Consider the following 22,695-nt stretch of genomic DNA (forward strand, 5'->3'; position numbering starts at 1 on the left):
GGGTAGAAAAAGGGGTGTTACAATGAGACTCGGTATTCTTTGCTGGAAAAAACTTGTTGTGCATTGGCTTGGGCTGCTAAGCGTCTGCGTCAGTATATGTTGAATCATACTACTTGGTTGATATCCAAAATGGATCCAATCAAGTATATTTTGAGAAGACTTCTTTAACTGGGAGGATTGCCTGTTGGCAGATGTTGTTATCTGAGTATGATATCCAGTACCGATCTCAAAAAGCTATTAAAGGTAGTGTCTTGGCTGACCATTTGGCTCATCAACCTATTGAAGACTATCAGTCAGTGCAATATGATTTTCCTGACAAAGATGAAAGATTGCGATGAATCGTTTCTTGAAGAAGGGCCAGAACCCGGTTCCCGTTGGGGCATGGTATTTGATGGAGCTGTTAATCAATATGGTAATGGCATTTGGGCAGTGATTATTACTCCTGAAGGAACTCATTTTCCGTTTACAGATAGATTGACTTTCAAGTGTACAAATAATATGGCTGAGTATGAAGCTTGCATTATGGGGCTTGAAGAGGCCATTGATCTCAGAATCAAGTATTTGGACGTCAATGGAGATTCAACTTTGGTTGTGAATCAGATCAAAGGTGAATGGGAAACGAATTAACCCAGTTTGATACCATATAGAGATTATGCGAGGAGGATTTCAACTTTCTTTACGAAGGTTGAGTTTCATCATATCCCTTGAGATGAAAACCGGATGGCAGATGGTCTTGCAACGTTGGCTTCAATGATTGTGGTAAAATTCTGGAATGAAGTTCCTAATTTGATTGTGATGCATCTTGATAGGCCAGCTCATGTGTTTGTTGTTGAATAAGTCAAATATGAGAAGCCATGGTATTACGATATCAAGTGTTTCCTCCAAAGTCAGATTTACCCGCCTGGGGCATCTTTGAAAGATAAGAAGACTTTGAAGAGATTAGCTGACAACTTCTACCTGAATGGTGATGTGCTTTATAAGAGAAACTTCAATATGGTTCTGCTCAGATGCGTGGATAGACAAGAAGCAAATTTATTGATGACTGAAGTACATCAAGGTTCCTTTGGTACTTATTCCAATGGACATGCTATGACTAAGAAGATGTTGAGGGCATGTTACTATTGGCTGACAATCGAATTTGTCTGTTGGAAGTTTGTGAAGAAATGCCATAAGTGTCAAATATATGCAGATAAGATTCATATTCCTCTGACCCTGTTGAATGTCATTTCCTCTCCACGACCCTTCTCATTGTGGGGAATTGATATGATTGACATGATTGAGCCTAAAGCTTCAAACGAACATCGTTTCATTCTGGTGGCTATTGACTACTTCACAAAGTGGGTTGAAGCGGCATCATATACGCATGTAACCAAGCAAGTTGTTGTGAGGTTTATCAAGAATCAGATTATATGCCGATATGGTGTGCCAAGTAAGATCATTACTGATAATGGATCGAACTTGAATAATAATATGGTGGAAGCTCTTTGAAAAGACTTCAAAATTGCACATCATAGTTCTTCTCCCTACAAACCTAAGATGAATGGGTCTGTTGAAGTTGCGAATAAGAACATCAAGAAGATCATTCAAAAAATGGTTGTGATGTACAAATATTGGCATGAGATGCTCCCATATGCTTTGCATGGGTACCGTACATCCATCCGCACTTCAACAGGGGAAACCCCTTTCTCACTTGTTTATGGTATGGAAGTTACGCTCCCAGTGGAGGTTGAGATCCCATTATTACGTGTCTTGATGGAAGCCAAGTTGACAGAAGCTGAATGGTGTCAGACCAGGTATGACCAGCTGAATTTGATTGAAGAGAAGAGGTTGACTGCCATGTGTCATGGTCATTTATATCAACAGAGAATAAAGAAGGCATTTAATAAGAAGGTCAGACCTCGTATGTTCAGAGAAGGTGACCTTGTGCTCAAGAAAATCTTATCTTTGAAACCAGATTCTAGGGGCAAATGGACTCCTAATTATGAAGACCCATATGCTGTTAAGAGAGCCTTTTCAGTTGGTGCTTTGATTCTTACAACTATAGACGGTGAAGAGTTCACACGTCCTGTGAATTTCGATGCAGTCAAGAAATACTTCGCCTAAAATGAAAAGAACAACTCGCTAAGTTGAAAACCCGAAAGGGCGGCTGAGGCAAAAATGAGCGTCTCGGTGTATTGAAAACCCGCAAGGGAGATCCAGGCAAAAATTAGAGACATAAAACAGAAAATCTATCCCAATAAATTGAGTACCTCGCCTTGGGGCAATTTATGAAAAAATTAGGGATTATGGCAAGTAACTGCATCCTGTTGATCTTCAGTTTTGAAGGCATTCTTAAGCACGTCATTGGGTTTTGATTTGTCATCTTCAACTGAAGCCAAGAGAACAATGGATATCAAAGTTGGTAGAAGTGATCATTGTATTCAATGTAGCCCCTTTTCCATGTAAATTACCATCTTTCAACTTTTGTAAAGATCTATGGAGTCTTGTCATTTACAGACTACCATTCTATTAAATAAAGTTGAGCTTTTTATCCAATTATTTCTACTCTCATTTGTTTCAGCTAAATAGAATTAAACTTTATGATGATCATTTTTGAAATTGAATTTAAAAATTAAATTCATGTTTTTCTCAAATAATAAAAGCAATTACTTTTCAAAGAGCAATCAGTTTCATTTAAGGAATATCAACAACAGTCTGAGAACAGGTAAGTCCCAAAATGTGAAGCATTGTTGGTCTTCCCTAGGCAGTTGGTTCGGTCATTTTTTCTGAACGAAAATTCAACATCTCCAGCCGAGTCTTGTTGGTTTCCACAACCGAGTTTTTAATTTCCTCCCTCGAAGTTGTAGGCACGTTATCTCAGCGGTTTGCATAGATTCATCACAGATTGTTACTCCCCTCAGGTCGTCGGCAGAGTTTATGCCTGATCCCTGTTAGCACTGATTCTTGAGCAGTATTTCTGGTCCTCTATAAGGCTATCTCCCATTTGATATGGTGTTGACCTAAAATTCCTCGCAGAGTTGATGATGTAGATCCCCAGCAATTTATCCTCTTTCCCCCCCCAGCCAGGGACGAGCCTTTGAGAAGAATGATCCTTGTTCACCTGATTCATCTATTTCTCCAGTTGCTGCTTCCATCCTATTGAGATTGGCGGAGTGTGGTATCGATGATTCATATCAGTGATATTCGTATCCTTCATGATTATTTTGTCAGCATAATCATCATATATACATATACATATACATTCATAGATTTCATTATTATTACACTTTGTGATTCATTATTTTTCTGATTCTCTGCTATGGTGGTATCCTTTTTCCCCCGCGCAGATCCGATGTGTCTGTCCTCTTTCAATTGTAGAGTGTTAACCCCCTTAAGTAGAAAGAATTTAACCTTTCTCATTCCCTACTGAGTTATTTCCTCATGGATGATTATTATTTCAGCTTCCTCCCTAGTTGATTGTCTGGACAGAACCACTCCCCCTGAGTTATATCCTTAGTGGGTTGAGTCTTTAATTGACCGTTTCTTTATAGCTCTTACCTAGATATACTCTTTTGGTCCCCCGAGAGTCTATTACCCAGTAAATGGTAATATTCTTCTCAATTTGTGAGTACTTTACTTTTGCCCAATACCCGGTAAATGTAATTTACTTCCTCTTATTTCTCCCCAGCGGATCCGTTTTCATGTTTCCCCGGAAAGTTTATCCTTGATATGTTCATCCTAACTGATGACGAATATTCTTTCCCCTTTGAGTCTATCCTTGATATGTTCCTCTTAACCGATGACGAATATTCTCGTTTTGGTATTCTACCCAGTAAAAGGTAGTTGTAATCCCTATTTCATTCCCCAGAGGGCTAACCCTTAATATGTTTATCCTAACCGATGATAGGTTTCCTCCTCTTTGCGGTTTTCAGCTCAGTAAACCGGTAGTCGTAAATCCTTCTTTTCCCTCGGAGTTTATCCTTGATATGTTCATCTTAACCGATGACGAATATTCTCTTTTTGGTACTCTATCCAGTAACTGAAAGATGTAATTCCTACTTTTTCCCAGTAGTCTATCCTTGATATGTTCATCTCAATTGATAACGAATATTATTCCCGTTGAGTCTATCCTTGATATGTTCATTTTAACCAGTGACATATATTCTCCTCTTTGCAGTCTTCTTCCCAGTAACCGGTAGTTGTAAACCCTATTTGGATTTTCCCCAGTTGGTTATTCTTACCCAGTAATTGATAATGAATACACCTTATGTTGCCCTCATAGAGTCATCCTTTATATGTTTACCCTAATCGGTAACGGATGTCCTCTCTGTCAGATTATGTTATCTCCTTACTGTAGCGGTAAATTCATGATCATCAAGCTATGGATAAGCTAGACATCAAATAACAAGAGTCGCCACCGCGCTTTTATTGTTTCCAAGGGAAAAGGGAAAAAGTACGAACAAAACCCAAAATTAAGAATTTTTTAAATCAAAACTAATAAAATGTCAGAGATTACAGGTAAGGGGGTTGGTTACACAAAGGGACGGTGTTAGCACCAAAAGTGTCCTAGGTACTCCTAGGGAGCCCTTTTTCTGTGCATATGTATTTGGTACAAAAATGATGTTTACAAACAAATAGAATGGGGGGATGAGAAAAGAATTCATTAATTATATTTTTGTGTTTGACAAGACCTTCAGACTTGTGCCTACGTACCAACATAAAAATGAGGGATCAAAACCTCGTAGATCGTGATACAAATTTCAAAATGGATGCATTGCTTTTAATAAAAATTAAGTTCAAAAGGCACAAAGGCCTAAACATGGTTTGAATGAGTTAGTTCTTTTTTGATTTTTGAAAGTTTAAGTCAAGTATAGTTAAGTTTATTTACAAGTTTGATTTAAGAAAAAGAAGTTTAAAAATGCAATGGCGTAAGGCCAAAGTTTCTATCTTTTTGCAAAGTGGTCAAAGTTTAGAACAAAATAAGTTAAATCAAAGAAGATTTTGAAAAGGGAGGGAGAGATTTTGAAATTAAAGAAATGAGGAGAAGATGAATAGACTAATCCTATGCACAAAATTAAAAGTTAAGAGTTGAAAAGATCTGACCAAATGGGTAGCAATCCAATAGACAAGAATGTCAATAGAAACCCAGAATTCCCTTGGACTTTTAAAATCAAGCAACACACAAATGCACAATGATATCATCTTGAAGATCAAAGGCATCAAATAAAGAGAGACACATCCAAGCTTTAGCTATTCCATGATCTTCTTAAGATTAACCCACGTAACAGATGGATTCCACGAGTCACAGGTTCAAAATAACAGCTTCACAATGATCATGTTGCAGATGAACTTAGAGGGTTCTTGAATGATGTATCAGATGAAGTTTCAAATTGCAAGCATTTGATTCCACACATGTTGGCATTTGCCAAGTCCTTTAGCATAGAAATATTGCATATGTTCTAAGTCCATTTGTCCAAGATCAATCCAACAGTCCATACAAAAAGTTTTTTTAGGGTTTTTGTTGTTATTATGTAAATTAATGGTCAAAGACCACACAAAACAAGCAAAGTATACACAAACAAGATATATCACACAATATGGTCGAAGTGGACAAAGTGAAAATTGCATTAATATAAACAATTAGAATGGCATGAATAATGGCAAATGAATAAAGGCTAAAATTAAATGACATTAAAGTAAATGACTTGAAATTAAAAGTTAGTTGTTAATGAGTTAGAAGTTAGTATTGTTTTGCTTTTGCTTTTCATTTTTTAGACATTCTTTGGAGAACACTCATGTATCCTTGAGCCAAGACATCTTCCAAAGGAAGGAAAAAAGGCCAAGTTTCCACACAATACCATTAAAGAGGGGAGACTTACAATCTTACTAACTAGAATGCTATGCCTTTTGTGTCACAAATTTAGCGCTATGTTAAGCAATCGTAATTGGACTTATGTAGAAGTCACAACTATTTGAGGTCGGGCAATAGGATTTTGGTGTTAATGCATGTTGGAGACATAGTATAATGGACTATGCTCATGAAACATACCACACACAAAAAGAATATGCAAAAGAGTGGCCTAATCTCATCCATACTCATGTTAATTTTTCAGTCAACTAGCTTTAGGACTTTGAGATATCATAAGCCAAATGATATGAATGCATAAAGAAGGGGAATGAGATGAAGAGGGAGGGGGAATGGATCAAAACTCAAATTGATCAAAGGAGGACCTTTACTAGATTAATATCATCCATTCATTTTGGGAGATGGAATGTACATTCCATCAATCCCCTAAATCCAATAATATTAACTTGACAAAGTTAAATCAACCTTGACCAAGGCCCAACAACAAGAGTCAAACTCAAACAAGTCATTACAATTGGTCACCAAAATTATTTGGCATTTATTCAATTAAAAAAAGACTAAAATAATACATTTAAATTAAATATGGTTTTTCAAATTCCTAAAACCTCATCAAAACACCAAAGAAATGGCCATGAGATTTATGGTAGGTCAAGCAAGGTCAAAGGACGTTGGAGAAAAAATTTCAGAATTTTTAAAGACTTAAAAGTATTTTTAAACAATTAAAAATAATCACAAAATCAATTAAATCATGAAAAATATTAATAATGATCCAAAAAAAAAATTTAATTCAGAATATGAAAGAGGAAGTTTTTTGAATTTTTTTGTGAAACTCTCATATTTTTTTGGATCAATATTAAAATTAATATGAACTAATAAAAATAAAAGGAATAAAAGAAAATCAGAAAATAGCAAAAAAACGTGGACCACTTGATCTCCCTCATTAATTGAGGTGGCAGATCAAGTGGTCCTCAGCGCGCTTTCCACCGTGGAATTAAGTCAATGCGCCATAGGGATGGTAATCAGAACCAACACGTGAGATTAAAACATTTTTAAATAGATCAATGACTCTGAACACTTCCAGCGCATCGCCGGAGTCCAAAGGCCGACCATCTTCTCCGGTGACCCTAGCTGGACTGTTTCACTCATCACCATCAGGAAAATGAAAAAGGAGGACATGATCTGAAAGAAAAAATGGCGTAGAGCACGAATCTGACCTCAATTTTAACTAACTCCGCGTATATAGAAAGATATGAGGAGTTGAATTTTGAGGTGTGTCAACTGAGTTGCTTCGATTTGACCTCTAAGCAACTCAATCTTCTTTCCTACATTGGTAGGAATTCAGACAACCAGAGATCCAAGAGAATTGAGTGGAATTGAGAGATAATCGAAGAGATGATGTTTTCTGAAAATTACCTTCAATGCTATGCAGTTCTTGATGTTGCTTGCTCCAAACACGATCTGATCACACTTGAGAAGCTAGCAGGAAGTGATTGATGAGGTTGCAAGGCTTTGGATCCTGGAGTTTTTTAATCTCCAACAGTTGAGATTCAAACTCAAATTTCAAATTGAAATTTATCAGGTTTTCCTTTGGAATGAGAGGGTTTCAATTAGGGGAAAAGCTGGCGCGCAAGGTGTGATTCAAATGAGCACAAAGGTCATGTATTTATAGCATGAATGAATGATATTTGCACACTTCAATTTTTGTCCAAATTTAGCAATGTTGGTGGCACGAGTGCATGGGCATGTGCAGGCCTATGATGCAATGAAAAAGGTCCAAAATTAATCCAAATGAAGTCTGAATGGAAGCTTGATTGGCAAGGCAAAGTGAACTGAAGTTTTGATGTTTGATTCTTTCCAATTATGCAGCCCTGTTAAAGCCATGTGCAGCCCTAGCAAACCTCATCCAAAATGCATGAACTTTGGTTATTTGAAAAGCTTGGATCAAGGGGAACAAGTTTGATGTTCAACACTTTTTCATTTGGAGCTTGGAACATGGAGAATTTTGAGGTGGAAGTTTGGAAATTTCAACATGTTGAAATTTTTTCTAAGTGTCAAGCCATATATCTCAATATTCCACCTTACATAACTTTTTATGTGACATTCAAATGAGAAAAGTGTCTTCATAAAACTTGTATATCTTTCAAATACCTTAAAAATGGTCACCAATTTCATGTCATTTGGATTTAGAATGATAGAGTTATGAATTTTTGAAGTTTAGAAAAATCACTTGTTCAATGGTATAGGTCAAAAATGACCTATAATGTAACCTCATATCACATGCTCATAAAAGTTGAATTTGCTCTCACTCCAAACATCAAAGTTGAAGTAGACATCTTGAATTTTATTTTGCAACTTGTAAATGTTTCATCTCATAAATATTGAGCAAGTTATGGCCTTGGGAAGTTGACTTTCAAATTAGGGTTTAGACAAAATGACCTATAATGTTTCCACATAGAAAATGATTTTCCAAGCAAAACTAGCTCTAGGTCTCAACATGGACGTTGTTTGGAATGTCATTTAGAGTAAATTTTTGCTTGGAATCATTTTCATATGGTGAAATTTGTAGGAGATAGGGTCTACGGAGACCCAATTTTGGTTAGATGAATACATCTGGCCAACCACCATCAACCAACTTGCTAACCTTCAATTCTTTGGACTTTGTTGGCTCATGGTAGATCATATATGCATAAGATGATGAATTTTTAAGTGTCCCTAGAAAGGTTTGATCAAATGGTAAGATAGCTTGTTGGAGAAGTTACTCAAGATACCCAGTCAAACTAGGGTTTTCAAGGCAAATCACCCTCAAACTCTTGAAGAAAACTTGATCGATATGACATGTAGGAATCAAGGGAACTCATATATGATGCTCATAACCATTCTTGGATCAATTCATGGTTGTGTTCTTTTTCATGAGGGTCTTAAACCCTAGATGTGAACTTGATAGATCAATGGAGATCATGCCCTACCTACAAAAGAGTTAGGCAAATGCAAAGACATATTGTTGTATTTTGGTTAGTAAAATGATGATATACAAGTATGATATAATCACAAAGTGCTTGGTGATCTCTCCCAAAACAAACCCAATGAATGAGGGGTAAGGAGGATGCCAAGGTATGATCCCAATGTTAATTCTTATGATGTAATTGCATGAGGGATCTTAGGGTCAAAATTGGGGTCTTACAATTGCCCCTATTTAAGGACATTCTAATTGAGGAGGTGAAGGTTAAAATCTTCATGTCGACTCAGTATAATGGTCTTAAATAAAAACATATAGAAACAAATTTTTGTCCCTAAGAGACCTCATGATGCATATGATATGAATGTAAAAGTTAATGCCCTGTGGGGAAATATTGCCACAAAGGAAAATAAATCAAAGAGACCGAAAATCCGCAGGAGTATAATGTATTCCATAAGGAAAACTCACTGGGGAGACATAGACTCAGGGGGATAAAGGGAGTTGTGCGTAGGCCAGGCTACGACTTAAAACTGCCGGGGACTCGTGGAATTCCATATGAAAATGGAAAAGACTCAACCGGGGAACAACAACATCTGCAGGGGATACGAGTAAGTCAGGATAAAACTGAAGTACTTGAATCATGCAGGGAAAAGCGATTTCTCTAAGGAAATGCGCACTCAACTCAACTTGGGAAGGAATAAACTTCAACACAGGAGGAGTAGAAATCTACTATCTACTACCTGTTACTAGGTGAGGAGATAATAAAGATCTAACAGAGAGGACATCCGTCATCGATTAAGATGAACATATCAAGGATGACTCCCTGAGCAATGCCAGGAGAGAGTATTCTTTACCGGTTACTGGGTAAGAATATCCTTGCTAGGGAAAACTGCAGAAAAGAGGATTTATAACTACCAATTACTGGGCAGAAGACCAAGGGTGAGAATACCCGTCATCGGTTAGGATGAACATATCAAGGATAGACTCAACAGGGAAGAAAATCTGTCATCGGTTAGGATGAACATATCAAGGATAGACTTGCCTGGGAAATGTCAAGGAGGATACCCGTCATCGATTAAGATGAACATATCAAGGATAAACCAACTGAGCAAAAAGTAGGAATTACATCTATCAGTTACTGGATAGAAGACAATCAAAGAAAAAATCCGTCACCGGTTAGGATGAACATATCAAGGATAGACTCTGAGAGGGGAGGAAAAATAGGAATTACATCTATCAGTTACTGGATATGTTGGTTCTAGGTGTTGGCAGCAATTTTGGTAAAACCAAGAGTGTTCACAAGTTGTCACATGTGATGTCTTAACATAAGATATCTTGTACCTGCTGGATGTTGAAAATATAATTATGCAGGATTTTTCCAGGATGTCAGACCCGATGTCATGACATCTGTATACAGAACATTCAGTCTGAATGTTATGTATTATGTGATTGCGTTTTTAATGGAAACCTGTGTATGATTGATGAGTTAATTGAACACGCTATCAATCAGTAATTACAGTGTGATTAACTTATTTTCCAAAGAGATCTAATCAACTATCATGAGAAGATATGAATGGAAAATAGTTTTAGGGTTTTATGATGTCCAAGCCCAGCCAAATGCTTCTATAAAAAGGACATGGAAAACCTGATTTGATACACAAGAAATAACGAACGAAATATTGAGAGAGAATAAGGGTTTAAGTCTTGTGTGGTCGTGTGACTTGTAAGCCATTCAATTCATCCATAGATGATTGAATTGGTCTGATTTTTGAGTTGTAATTTGTCACTCTAAGCTTTTAAGCATGAGTGTGTGTCTACTTGATTGAAGCTGCTAAGTAAGATCAAGCGTGTGTCTTTGAAGAGTGTCTTCTTTTCATTGTAATTTTTGTTTAATATCACTGGTGTGATTGAGGGGGAGTGAGTGGGATCTCATATCTACGAGTTCTTAGGTAGAAGTCACACGTGTAGAGATTAGGTGAAAAAACTGTAACTTGTGTTGTTTACTGAGAGTCTTTGAACTGATTCTATTTTAGTGGATTTCCTTCTTGGCTTGGTAGCCCCCAGATGTAGGTGAATTTGCACTGAACTGGGTAAACAATTGCTTGTGTCTCGTGCATTACAGTTCTTTATCTTTTATCCTGTTTTTATTGTTCAGATATTAGTGTCGTGACATTACCTTCGACATCTCATATTTGATACCAGAATTTCAATTGGTATCACAGCAGGCATCCTGCTCTGGTTTTGGGTGAGATCTAGGGAAGTTACTTTCTGGTACTATGGAGAGAAATGGATGATCTGTTCACAGACCACCTATCCTGGATGGATCCAACTATGACTACTAGAAACCTCGAATGGTAGCCTTTCTAAAATCTCTAGATAATAAGGCTTGGAAGGATGTGTTAACAAGCTGGGAACATCCAGTTATCACTAAGGATGGAGAAGCTACTACTGATAAGAAGGCTGAAGAACAATGGTCCAAGGAGGAGGATGATTCAGCCCTTGGGAACTCTAAAGCATTGAATGCTATATTCAATGGAGTAGATAAGAATATATTCAGATTGGTAAACAACTGTGAGGTGGCTAAAGATGATTGGGACATTCTCAAAACCACTAATGAAGGCACCTCTAGAGTGAAGATATCTATACTGCAGTTGCTCACTACCAAGTTTGAAAATTTAAGGATGAAAGAAGATGAAAATATTCATGAATTTCATATGAATATCCTTGAAATTGCTAATGCCTCAGGAGCCATGGGTGAGAAGATGTCAGATGAAACATTAGTGAGGAAAATACTCAGGTCACTCCCTAAGAGATTTTCCATGAAAGTGACAGCCATAGAAGAGTCTTAAGACATTTCCAATATGAGAGTTGATGAGCTAATTGGATCTCTTCAAACATTTGAGATGGGAATGTGTGATGGATCTAAAAAGAAAGACAAAAGCATAGCCTTCATGTCAAACACTGAAGAAAAAGAGGAGGAAAGTGGTCAAGATATTGATGAAGATTTGGCTAATGATGTAGCAATGCTGGGAAGACAGTTCAACAGACTTCTGAAAAAGATGGATGTAAGATCTAAGGCTAATGTCAAGAATATCTCATTTGACATTAGTAAATCCAACAATGCTGGAAGAAGAACAAGGTCAGATGAAAAGCCCAAAGAAGGAAAAGGAATTCAGTGCCATGAATGTGATGGATATGGACACATTAGAACTGAATGTGGAACCTACCTCAAGAAACAGAAGAGGAGTCTTACTGCCACTTGGTCTAATGAAAGTGAAATAGAAGAGTCTGCAAATCTTGTGACTGCCTTGACTGGAAGATGGGGTTCTGATGAAGACTCAAGTGATGATGAAGTAACCTTTGAAGAGTTGGCCACTACCTACAGAAAGTTGTGTCACAGAAGTGCAGAAGTGTGTCAACAAGTTGAAAGCCAGAAGAAAGTGATAGCACAACTGGAGAATGAGAAGGCAGAACATGTGGAGACCATCTCCAAGTTGAAGACTGAAGCTGTATTCTTGAATTCTAAACTGGATGAGATGACCAAGTATGTAAGAATGCTAAACAATGGATCTGACACCTTAGACAAGATTCTCCAGACTGGACAAATAACAGGAGACAAATCTGGCATTGGGTTCAATGAATCTAAGCCTGAGTGCAGTTACACTGGTGGCAAACCTAAATCCAAACCTAAGTGCAACCATATTAATAGCAAACTCGAGATGTCACATCATATGTCACAACATCGTAAAGGAAGACAACAGAAAGGGAAACACCAAAGATGGAGATGTCATTACTGTGGAAAATTTGGCCACATAAAGCCCTTATGCTATAAGCTGTATGGTTATCCAAGTCCTTCTCATCATCAACCTAGACCTGTAAGACCCTAATTTTGACCCTAAGATCCCCCATGGCATCATATCATTGCTTATTGCATTGCCTCAAGGATCATAACATGTGTAACCCCTTAACCCTAGGGTTGGGACTTGTGTGAGTTGGTTTGAGACCACCAAGCATGCTTGTATTGTATATTATTGCTTCTCTTATTTTGTTTACTAACCAAAAGCAGAAAAATATGTCATAACCTCTTTTATTTTGAAGCATAAGCAATCATGTGATCTAAGGCTCCTAGGAGGCTCCTATACTCAATGAAGTGGCTAGATGAAGATGAAAGCAAGAATGACAATGGTTTACAAGGTTCCTAATCATCATATATTCCTCTCGAGTATCTTAATTTGTCAATTTTATCAAGATAAACCAAAGGGCTTGAGGATTGTTTCCCATGGAAACCCTAATTCAACTATGCATTGACTGTGCCTTGCTCATGAAGCAACCTCAACCCATGATCAAATTCAATAAAGGTAAGTTCTTTAATTCATCATTTTATGCATACATGAGCTTATGTGAGTATCCTCAATCATTCATTCATCAAGATTTGGGTTTTGGCCTTGAGAAGTTGACCAGTCAAGTCATCTGACCAAACTGAGATCCACTGAGACCCAACTTTTAATGTGTTTGTCAAATGAAGATGACCCCATAATAAACAATGTTCTTAATAACCATATGAACAACTTTCATGTTCATCAAAAATCCATTTGGAACTTGGAAGGTCATCATTCATTTCAAAACATTATAGGTCATTTTGACTAAAACCCTAATTTTGGGTCAACTTCCCAAGGACTAACTTCCTCATTTTTATTGATTTTGAGGTGAGACTAATTGCATTGGAAATATTAAGATGTCTAATTGAAATGTTATGTTGGACAAAATTTCATAATCCTAAAAGAAATACATGTGATAATACAAAACATTATAGGTCACTTTGGACCAAAACCATTGAATGTGAAAAATGTCCAACTTCAAGTGCCCATAACTTTCTCATCCAAAATCCAAATGATGCAAAATTTAAGTCTAAGTTGATCATATTGAAAATATATACACCTTTCCAACCTATAATTGAAAATTTAGGTCAGTTTTCATAATTTTCCAAACTCCAAATGGATATTTGCCCAACATAGCTTTTGTTCCTTATGTCAAGACCTTTCCAACCATTACTCACATGCCTATGTTTGGATTTTCTATGTGTGACTTTCGAAGAGGGGAACATTTAGGCCCAATTATGCATTTCACTTTGAATATTCATGCACAAGCCATTGCAGTTCAAATTGCACGTCCATTTCAACTTGGTATGATCTCAGCTTGTGATTACAATCAATTTTGGGCCTCACATGCGCCTGTATAGGCCCATGCATGGAGGACCCAAAGCTTCATGCACACGAGTTTTACCTCACTTTCCTTGCAACTCAACTATAAATACCATGCCATGCTCATTCTAAATTCAACCTTAAGGCTACCTGAAGCTCTGCTGAAATCATAACTCAACCATACCAAAGGAATTCTGATTTTTTTTCTCAATTCAAGCTTGAATTTCAACAAAATCAGTTGATCTTCAAGACTTATTCCTTAACCTTGCATTCATACCACATCTCAAGAACAAATTGGAAGAAAAAGTTGGAAGGAATCGTGCTGATCAAAGCTGCTCTTCAAAGGTATATGATCCAACTATTTCGATCTGAATCTCATCATACAATGTGATTTGCTTGTGTTCAATTGGTTTTCTAAAGTCCTCGTGCAAGAGGCAAGGCAGCGGTGACTTTAATTTCATGTTTTAGAGCATTTCAGTTTGCACACCTTGAAATTCAAAGCTCAGATTTCTCACTTGATAGAGATCTTGAGAACAATCCAAGGTTACAGGGGTGATGTACATCACCCTAACTTAATTTTGGTACCACGTTTGTGCATTTTGGTTGAGGTTCAAAAACCTGCAACTGGTGGCCGGAGTTGGTTAGTCCACCGGAGAAGATGGTGGTTTCCACCACCATCCCCACGTGGAACCTCCTGAGCCTTTGGATCTCACTCCCACGTTATAATCTCAGCCATGCATTTTGTTTACTTGTTTTAAATGAGTGTGTGACACGTTTGACTCATGACCATGGTGGTAGCGCGCTTCTAGTCCGCCTGATGTGTCCACGTCATTTAATGAAATGGATCAAGCGCTCCTTGATTTTCCTATTTTTCTAATTTCTGTTTTATTTTCTTTTATTCCCTTTTATTTTAAAAATTCATAACTATTTTATTTGGAATCACAAAAATATGAGACCAACACTAAAATTTTCCTTGAAAAATCTAGTTTCATAATCTGATTTTTAATTATTTTTGTGATTCCATTTAATATTTTTTTGTGAATTATTTTGTTTTTAATAGTTTTTAATTCATTTTAAATACTTTTTGATATCCAAAAATATTTTCTTCACACATATGAATTATGATAAGTCTATGAAAAATATTCTCTTCAATTTCTTAATTGATTTGAGATTTATTTGAGATTTTAGTTCATTTGTGTTATTTTTCTTTGTTTTTAATTGTTTAAAAATAGTTTCTGTTTTCAAAAAAAATGTTGAGAAAATTTGTCAAACCTTGTTTGACCATGTTAGACTTATTATAATTCAATTGGACTTATTCAAGTTGATTTGAATTGAATTTGAAGTTTGACCATAATTTTGTTCATTTTATTTTATGTTTTATTTTAATTCCAAAAATACCAAAAGATAAGTTTTACTTTGTTGACCTCTAATCTTAATATCTTTTTTGTTTTACATTGGTTGATGTTGATATCATTCACATTTGATCATTGTGTTTTTATTATGTCATTTGAAATTCTCATCTTGTTCATTTCATCTTCATCTCTTTTCTTCTTCTTTTTCTTTTGGCCAATGAGTTAATGATTTGTGGTTAGTCTTGACATATGAGAGGCCTAACCTTCTTTGATACAAATCAAACTCAACTTGATCAAATATCAAGTGAGTTGCTTTGTGTTCAAGATAGGTTACTTCTTGGTCAAGCAAAAAACCTAAAAATCCATACAAGGTCTTTCTTCTTTTCTTTTGGCATGGCAAGTTGTAGGAGCTTGGCTTACTAGTCATGATCTCTAACTTGTGTTTATTTTCCTATAGTTTTATTGACCAACCTCAGATAGGTGCGACTACTACATTAGTCCACTTACGATTGCTTAACATAGCGCTACATTGTCTTATGACAAGCTAACATAACCTTACTAATTACTAACTTTAATTTGAGCATTTAATTTCTTGGCATTTACTTTTAATGTCATTTATTTCTTGCTCATTATTCATATTGATTTTCACTTTGCTCACTTGAGCACATATTTTATGTTTATGTCATTTTCCTTTTGCTCATTTGAGTCCATTATTGTATATAAACATATTGCTATCTTGTGTTTGCTTTATGCTTGTTTTGTGTGAACCAAATGCAAAAGGAGAAAGGACTTAGAATTAGGACCTTACCTATGCTTAAAGGGGTTCAAGAGAAACTAGGCCCCATGCCTTTAGAATGCTTAATCTTAAAGTTGACTTGAAAGGACCCTTAATCTAAACTCATTCTTTGTCCATTCCTCTTATTGTATTGTGAACTCTTTGATTGTTTGTTCTTGTGTGATAGGCCATCTTGAGATAGTAAAAAGGACCATTGTCATGAATAGCCAAGTTAAGAGATGACAAGCCAAATGGAGATCCTAGGAGCTTGAATATAATATTTGTTTTGATTGCTTGTTGCTTGCTAAGTCCAAAGGAAATGAGCATCTTGAATCATCTTTATGATCTCAAGAAAGGAACTCCAAGGGTTTTATCTATTCTCTCATCTTTGTATGTTTAGGATTAGCCCTTCTTTTCTTCTCTCCACTCTAACCCCAGCCAAACTCATTTTTGTGCAAGCATTGACATCATTTTAAAATTAGAAACCTAGGCCTTATGCCTTTGATTTTTTCAAACTCTTTTCATCAATAGTTATTGTGAATGAATTTTAACCATACTTTGACTTCATTTTGTGAATACTTCTAACTTGTAAATACAACTCACTTCAAGTTGTTTTTGTGGTTCCAATGGCCACCTTTTTAAAAACTTTTTCATAAACATTAGTCATTAGGATTGAGTTATCATAGTGGTTGATGTAAACCTCACCTTTTCCTTAGTGATTGGACTATAAGTTTTCCCTACTTATTATAGGGTGGATCCCTCACTAGTATGTTGAAGCTCTCCTCACATGGTGGATTGTTGGTTTAGGTTGAGTTTTCTCCCTTTGATAACAAAAGACCTTAAGGCTTTGATCAAATCAATTCACCAATCTTTTTTGAGATTTTTACCCCGAACTACGAGGTTTTGATCCTACCTTTTGTGATGGTACGTAAGCAATGGGTTTATCCATTCAAACAACAAATTTGTAAATAATATGTATATTCTTTTCTCATCTCCCCAATCTTGTTTGCACAAATATTTTCACAAATACCAACCTACAACACACATTTGCAAAAAAGGCTCCCTTAGAGTACTAAGGATGTTTTGGGTGCTTAAAACCTTCCCATTGCATAACCAACCCCCTTACCCAGATCTCTGACATTTTTATTAGTTTTTGATTAGATAAATTTTCTTACTTGGTTTTTGTTCACTTTCTAACCTTTCCTTTGGATAAATAGAAGTACGGTGGCGACTCGAATTGTATGCTTACTTTTGATTTAGTCAATAAATCTAAAGGTAGTGAATACCCCGCTACAAGACCCAAACATCACAGGCCTGTCAACAAAAAGCAATGGGTTCCTAAGACTAATGTTACAAGTCTAATAGCTCACACTTCCTTCAGAGTTTCAGCCAAAGAAGATTGGTATTTTGACAGTGGGTGCTCCAGATACATGACTGGAAACAATAACCTGCTAACTGGCCTTCATCCTCATGCCACAAGCTATGTCACCTTTGGTGATGGAGCAAACGGTGAAATCAAGGGGATTGGTAAGCTTGATTGGCCTGGAGTTCCTGACCTTGACAATGTCCTACTTGTTAAGGGATTGACTGCAAATCTAATAAGCATCAGTCAACTGTGTGACCAAGGCTTAAATGTAAACTTCACCAAAATTGAATGTCTGATTACTAACAAAGAAAATGAAGTGATCATGAAAGAAGTCAGGTCTAAAGACAACTGTTACATGTGGAGTTCTCAAGAAACTGGTTACTCTTCAATGTGTACTTTAGCCAAAGAAGAAGAAGTGAAGATATGGCATCAAAGATTGGGCCATATGCATCTTAAAGGTATGAAGAGGATTATATCTGTTGAAGCTATTAGAGGAATTCCTAACTTGAAGATTGATGAAGGAAAAGTCTGTGGGGAATGTCAGATTGGAAAACAGACAAGGATGTCACACCAGAAGCTCAGACATGACACCACTTCCAATGTTTTGGAACTCCTCCATATGGATTTGATGGGACCCATGTAGGTGGAAAGCCTTGGTGGGAAGAAGTATGCTTATGTAGTGGTGGATGACTTCTCCAGATACACCTGGATCAATTTTATAAGGGAAAAGTCTGATGTGTTTGAAGTCTTCAAAGATCTTTGTCTAAAACTTCAAAGAGAAAAGGAAAGTCCAGTCATCAAAATTAGAAGTGATCATGGGAAGGAATTTGAGAACAGCAAGTTTGCTGAATTCTGTTCTTCAAAAGGAATTCATCATGAGTTCTCATCTCCCATTACTCCCCAACAAAATGGTGAAGTCTGGAAAGGGAGAAGACCTACAGTCAAATACTTCCATGTGTTTGGTAGTAAATGCTATATCTTGACTGATTGTGAACAAAGAAGGAAGATGGATCCCAAAAGTGATGAAGGAATATTTTTGGGCTACTCAACAAACAGCAGAGCATATAATGTATTTAATTCCAGAACTAAAGGAATGATGGAATCTATTAATGTTGTGGTTGATGACCAACAGACTGATGTCACAGACGATGTTGAGACATCTCTGAATGATCCCCTAGCTGATTTCTCAGACAAAAATAAGGAGAGTGAACCCCCTCAAGCTGAACCTGAAGATGAAAAAGTCAACAAGGGACCCTCCATCAGAGTTTAGAAGGATCATCCCAAAGATCTCATTATAGGAGATCCAAATAAAGGGGTCACAACTAGATCAAGGGAAGTGATCTCACATGGCTGCTTTGTGTCCAAGATTGAGCCTAGGAATGTCAAGTAAGCCTTGACTGATGAGTTCTGGATCAATGCCATGCAGGAGGAGTTAGGTCAATTCAAGAGGAATGAAGTATGGGAACTGGTTCCTAGACCTGAAGGAATAAATGTCATAGGTACAAAATGGGTGTATAAGAATAAATCTGATGAACAAGGGGTGGTTACTAAAAACAAAGCAAGATTAATAGCACAAGGATATACTCAAGTTGAAGGAGTGGATTTTGATGAAACATTTGCTCCTGTAGCTCGCCTTGAGTCCATTAGACTATTGCTTGGAGTGACATGTATTCTGAAGTTCAAACTCTTCCAAATGGATGTAAAGAGTGCCTTCTTGAATGGCTACTTAAATGAGGAAGTATATGTTGGACAACCTAAAGGATTCACAGATCCAAATCTTCCAAAGCATGTGTACAGATTGAAGAAAGCCCTCTATGGTTTGAAGCAAGATCCTAGGGCTTGGTATGAGAGAGTCACAGTGTTCCTCACTAACAATGGATACAGGAAAGGAGGTATTGACAAGACCCTATTTGTGAAGAATGAAGGAGGAAAACTCATGATGGCACAAATATATGTGGATAATATTGTGTTTGGTGGGATGTCGGATCAGATGGTCGAACATTTTGTTAGACAAATGCAGTCTGAGTTTGAGATGAGCCTTGTTGGAGAGCTGACCTACTTTCTTGGGCTACAAGTCAAGCAGATGGAAGATTCTATCTTTCTATCTCAAAGCAAATATGCTAAGAACATTGTTAAGAAGTTTGGCATGTAGAATGCAAGTCATAAAAGGACACCTGCTCCTACACATTTGAAAGTCTCCAAAGAGGAAAAGGGTGTTAGTGTAGATCAAAGTCTATACAGAAGCATGATAGGAAGTCTGCTATATCTCATAGCAAGCAGACCTGCCATTGCATTTGCTTTAGGTGTTTGTGCTAGATATCAAGCTGAACCAAAAGTTAGTCACATTAACCAAGTGAAGAGAATACTGAAATATGTCAATGGAACCAGTGCTTATGGGATGTTATATACTCATGGATGTGGATCTATGCTGACTGGTTACTGTGATGCTGACTTGGCTGGAAGTGCTGATGATAGGAAAAGCACATCAGGAGGATGTTTCTTCTTGGGGAACAATTTGATATCATGGTTTAGTAAGAAACAAAATTGTGTTTCCCTATCCACTGCTGAAGCTGAATACATAGCACCTAGGAGTAGTTGTTCTCAACTGGTTTGGATGAAACAAATGTTAACTGAATACAATGTCACACAAGATGTCATGACATTGTACTGTGACAACCTGAGTGCTATAAATATTTCCAAAAATCCTATTCATCACAGCAGGACAAAGCACATTGATATTCGTCATCACTTCATTAGAGAACTTGTTAAAGAGAAAATCATAGCACTGGAGCATGTTACTACTGAAATGCAATTAGCTGACATATTTACAAAGGCTTTGGATGCTAATAAGTTTGAATGTTTAAGAGGGAAATTGGGGATTTGTATTCATGAGAATTTATAGCAATTAAAGTGGAGTGAAAAAGGTAATAAAAATATTGTCTGCCCACTTAAAAGAAAGTGCCCCATTTATGGTAAATCATTACCTAGTATTGGAACTAGCATCTATACCATTTTCACACGCTACCTCAACACAACCACTTCCATCTTCATCAAACTGCTCAGACCATCTCTTCTAGGGAAACAATTTTTTTCTCAAAAGTTCAACAAAATGTCACAACATCCCTCGTCTTCTGGTTCAAAACCCACTCACAAAGCAAGAACTCCCTCCATGGAGTTTCTGGATGAAGACATTGTGGAAGTTATTCCTCTTTCTGTAATCCCAGGCGACTCCCCTGGTCCTTCTTCCACGGCAGGAAACAATCAAGGTAACAACTCTGATAATCCTCCACCTAAGGATGACATGCATTATACAGATCGTGTCATTAGGAACCTAGTAACAAGGATCCTAAATGAAGGACACTCAGTCAAGGGAGTTTCGACTCCTCTGTCTAGAAGGGACCCCTCACCTGAGGTGGAACCTCAAAATGAGAAAGATGATGATTCATCTAGGTCAGAGAAAGACATTGCTGCTAAGGGACTATGTTCTCTAGGTAAAACCTTTCCTACTAAGAAACCTGTAAATGCTTCTCAGTCTAAGAAGCATGAAACTGCTAAGAAGGTTATTGATTTGGAGGAAGAAAGCTCAGATGAGGAAGATGACACCTTGGTTCATCACTTGAAACCAAGTGTTTCAAAGAAAATGAAGACCAGGAAAGGCAAGTCTGTGGCTGAGATGTTGACAGCCAGAACTAGTAAGAAGGTTGCTGCTGTAGGTCCTTCAAAATTATGGAGTAAAGTGGAAGTCAAGAAGAGAAAGTTCTGATTCTGAAGATGATGTCTAACACGATGTCCCAGACATCTCTCCTGTTAAAAAGCAAGCTGTTAGAAAATCTCCTGCTAAGGTTGCAGTTGTGCATTTGGACAACATTTCCTTCCATCTGGAAGATGGTGCAGCCAAGTGGAAATTTGTTATACAGAGGAGAGTTGCTGTGGAGAGGGAACTAGGGAAAGAAGTTGTGGAAGTGAAGGAGGTTATGGAGTTTGTGGTGGATATCCCTAAGGATATTTCTGACAAGAATAGCAAAGAATTTTGCAAGGTGTTTGTGAGAGGAAGGCGTGTAAGGTTCTCCCCAACTAAACTCAATAAGTTCCTAGGAAGAGGAACAAAAGGAGCTGTTGAGTTAGAAGCCACAGACAATGAAGTCTGTAGGACAATCACTACTGGTCAAGTCAAGGAATGGCCAAGAAAAAAGCATCTATCTGCTGGCAAATTAATTGTAAAATATGCTATCTTGCATAAGATAGGTTCATCCAACTGGGTGCCAACAAACCATATCTCAACAATCTCTAATGTTCTTGGAAGGATAATCTATGATATTGGAACCAGGCTCAACTTTGATTATGGAAGGTTCATGTTTGAACAAATTGCTAGACATGCTTCCACTAATGCAGTAAAGCTACCAATTGCCTTTCCCTCAATCATTTGTGGAATAATTTTAAGCCAGCAACCTGGTATTTTAAACACAAGTGATATCCCCAATCGAAGGAAGCCTCCATTGTCAATCCATTACAAGTTATTTGAAGGCAGTCATGTCAATGACATTGTCATGACATCTGCAATGAAGAAGCCAACCTCTCAAGATGGCATGATTGCTCAATTGAAAGAAACCTGTAAGGAGTTGGAAACTGGGATTAGGGTAGCTAAGGCTAGGAAAGAGGCTTTAGAGGTTCTAATTAGTAGCTTAGAGCAAGGAGAGATGGACAATGTTGGTGAAGCCAAAGACTCAGATGCCCATACCTCAAGTGGGAGGTCTAATTCTCAAGATCAATCTAGTGGTAGTTCTGGATCTGAAGGTGAAGAAGATGCTACCTCCTCAGACTAAGTTGTGGTATTGATGGTCTCCCTGTAAATGATGTGTGTTCTGGATGTTGTTTTGGATGCCTGGGTGATTTGATGTTTTACTGTTTGATGTTTATAATTTTTGGCAGTCCTTTTTGATGCCATGATGTAATATTTCGGCTCTTTATGAGTTCCCTGGATTTCTGATTATCTAAGCTAATGCAGTTGTGTATAATTATGGTTTTGTATCTCCTGACATTATGTTTTAACATTTTATATGTTATAACATCCTTTGTGACATTTTCTGCTGGACTGATTGACATTTATTTTGTCTAATTGGTCACTTTGGTCTATTTTGACTAAAAAGGGGGAGAAGTTATCATGTGAAGAGCTGTAGTTAATGTGTGGAGATGTGGAGAG

The sequence above is a fragment of the Lathyrus oleraceus genome, chromosome 7 (genome assembly GCF_024323335.1).
Source record: "Lathyrus oleraceus cultivar Zhongwan6 chromosome 7, CAAS_Psat_ZW6_1.0, whole genome shotgun sequence".
Taxonomy (NCBI): domain Eukaryota; kingdom Viridiplantae; phylum Streptophyta; class Magnoliopsida; order Fabales; family Fabaceae; genus Lathyrus; species Lathyrus oleraceus.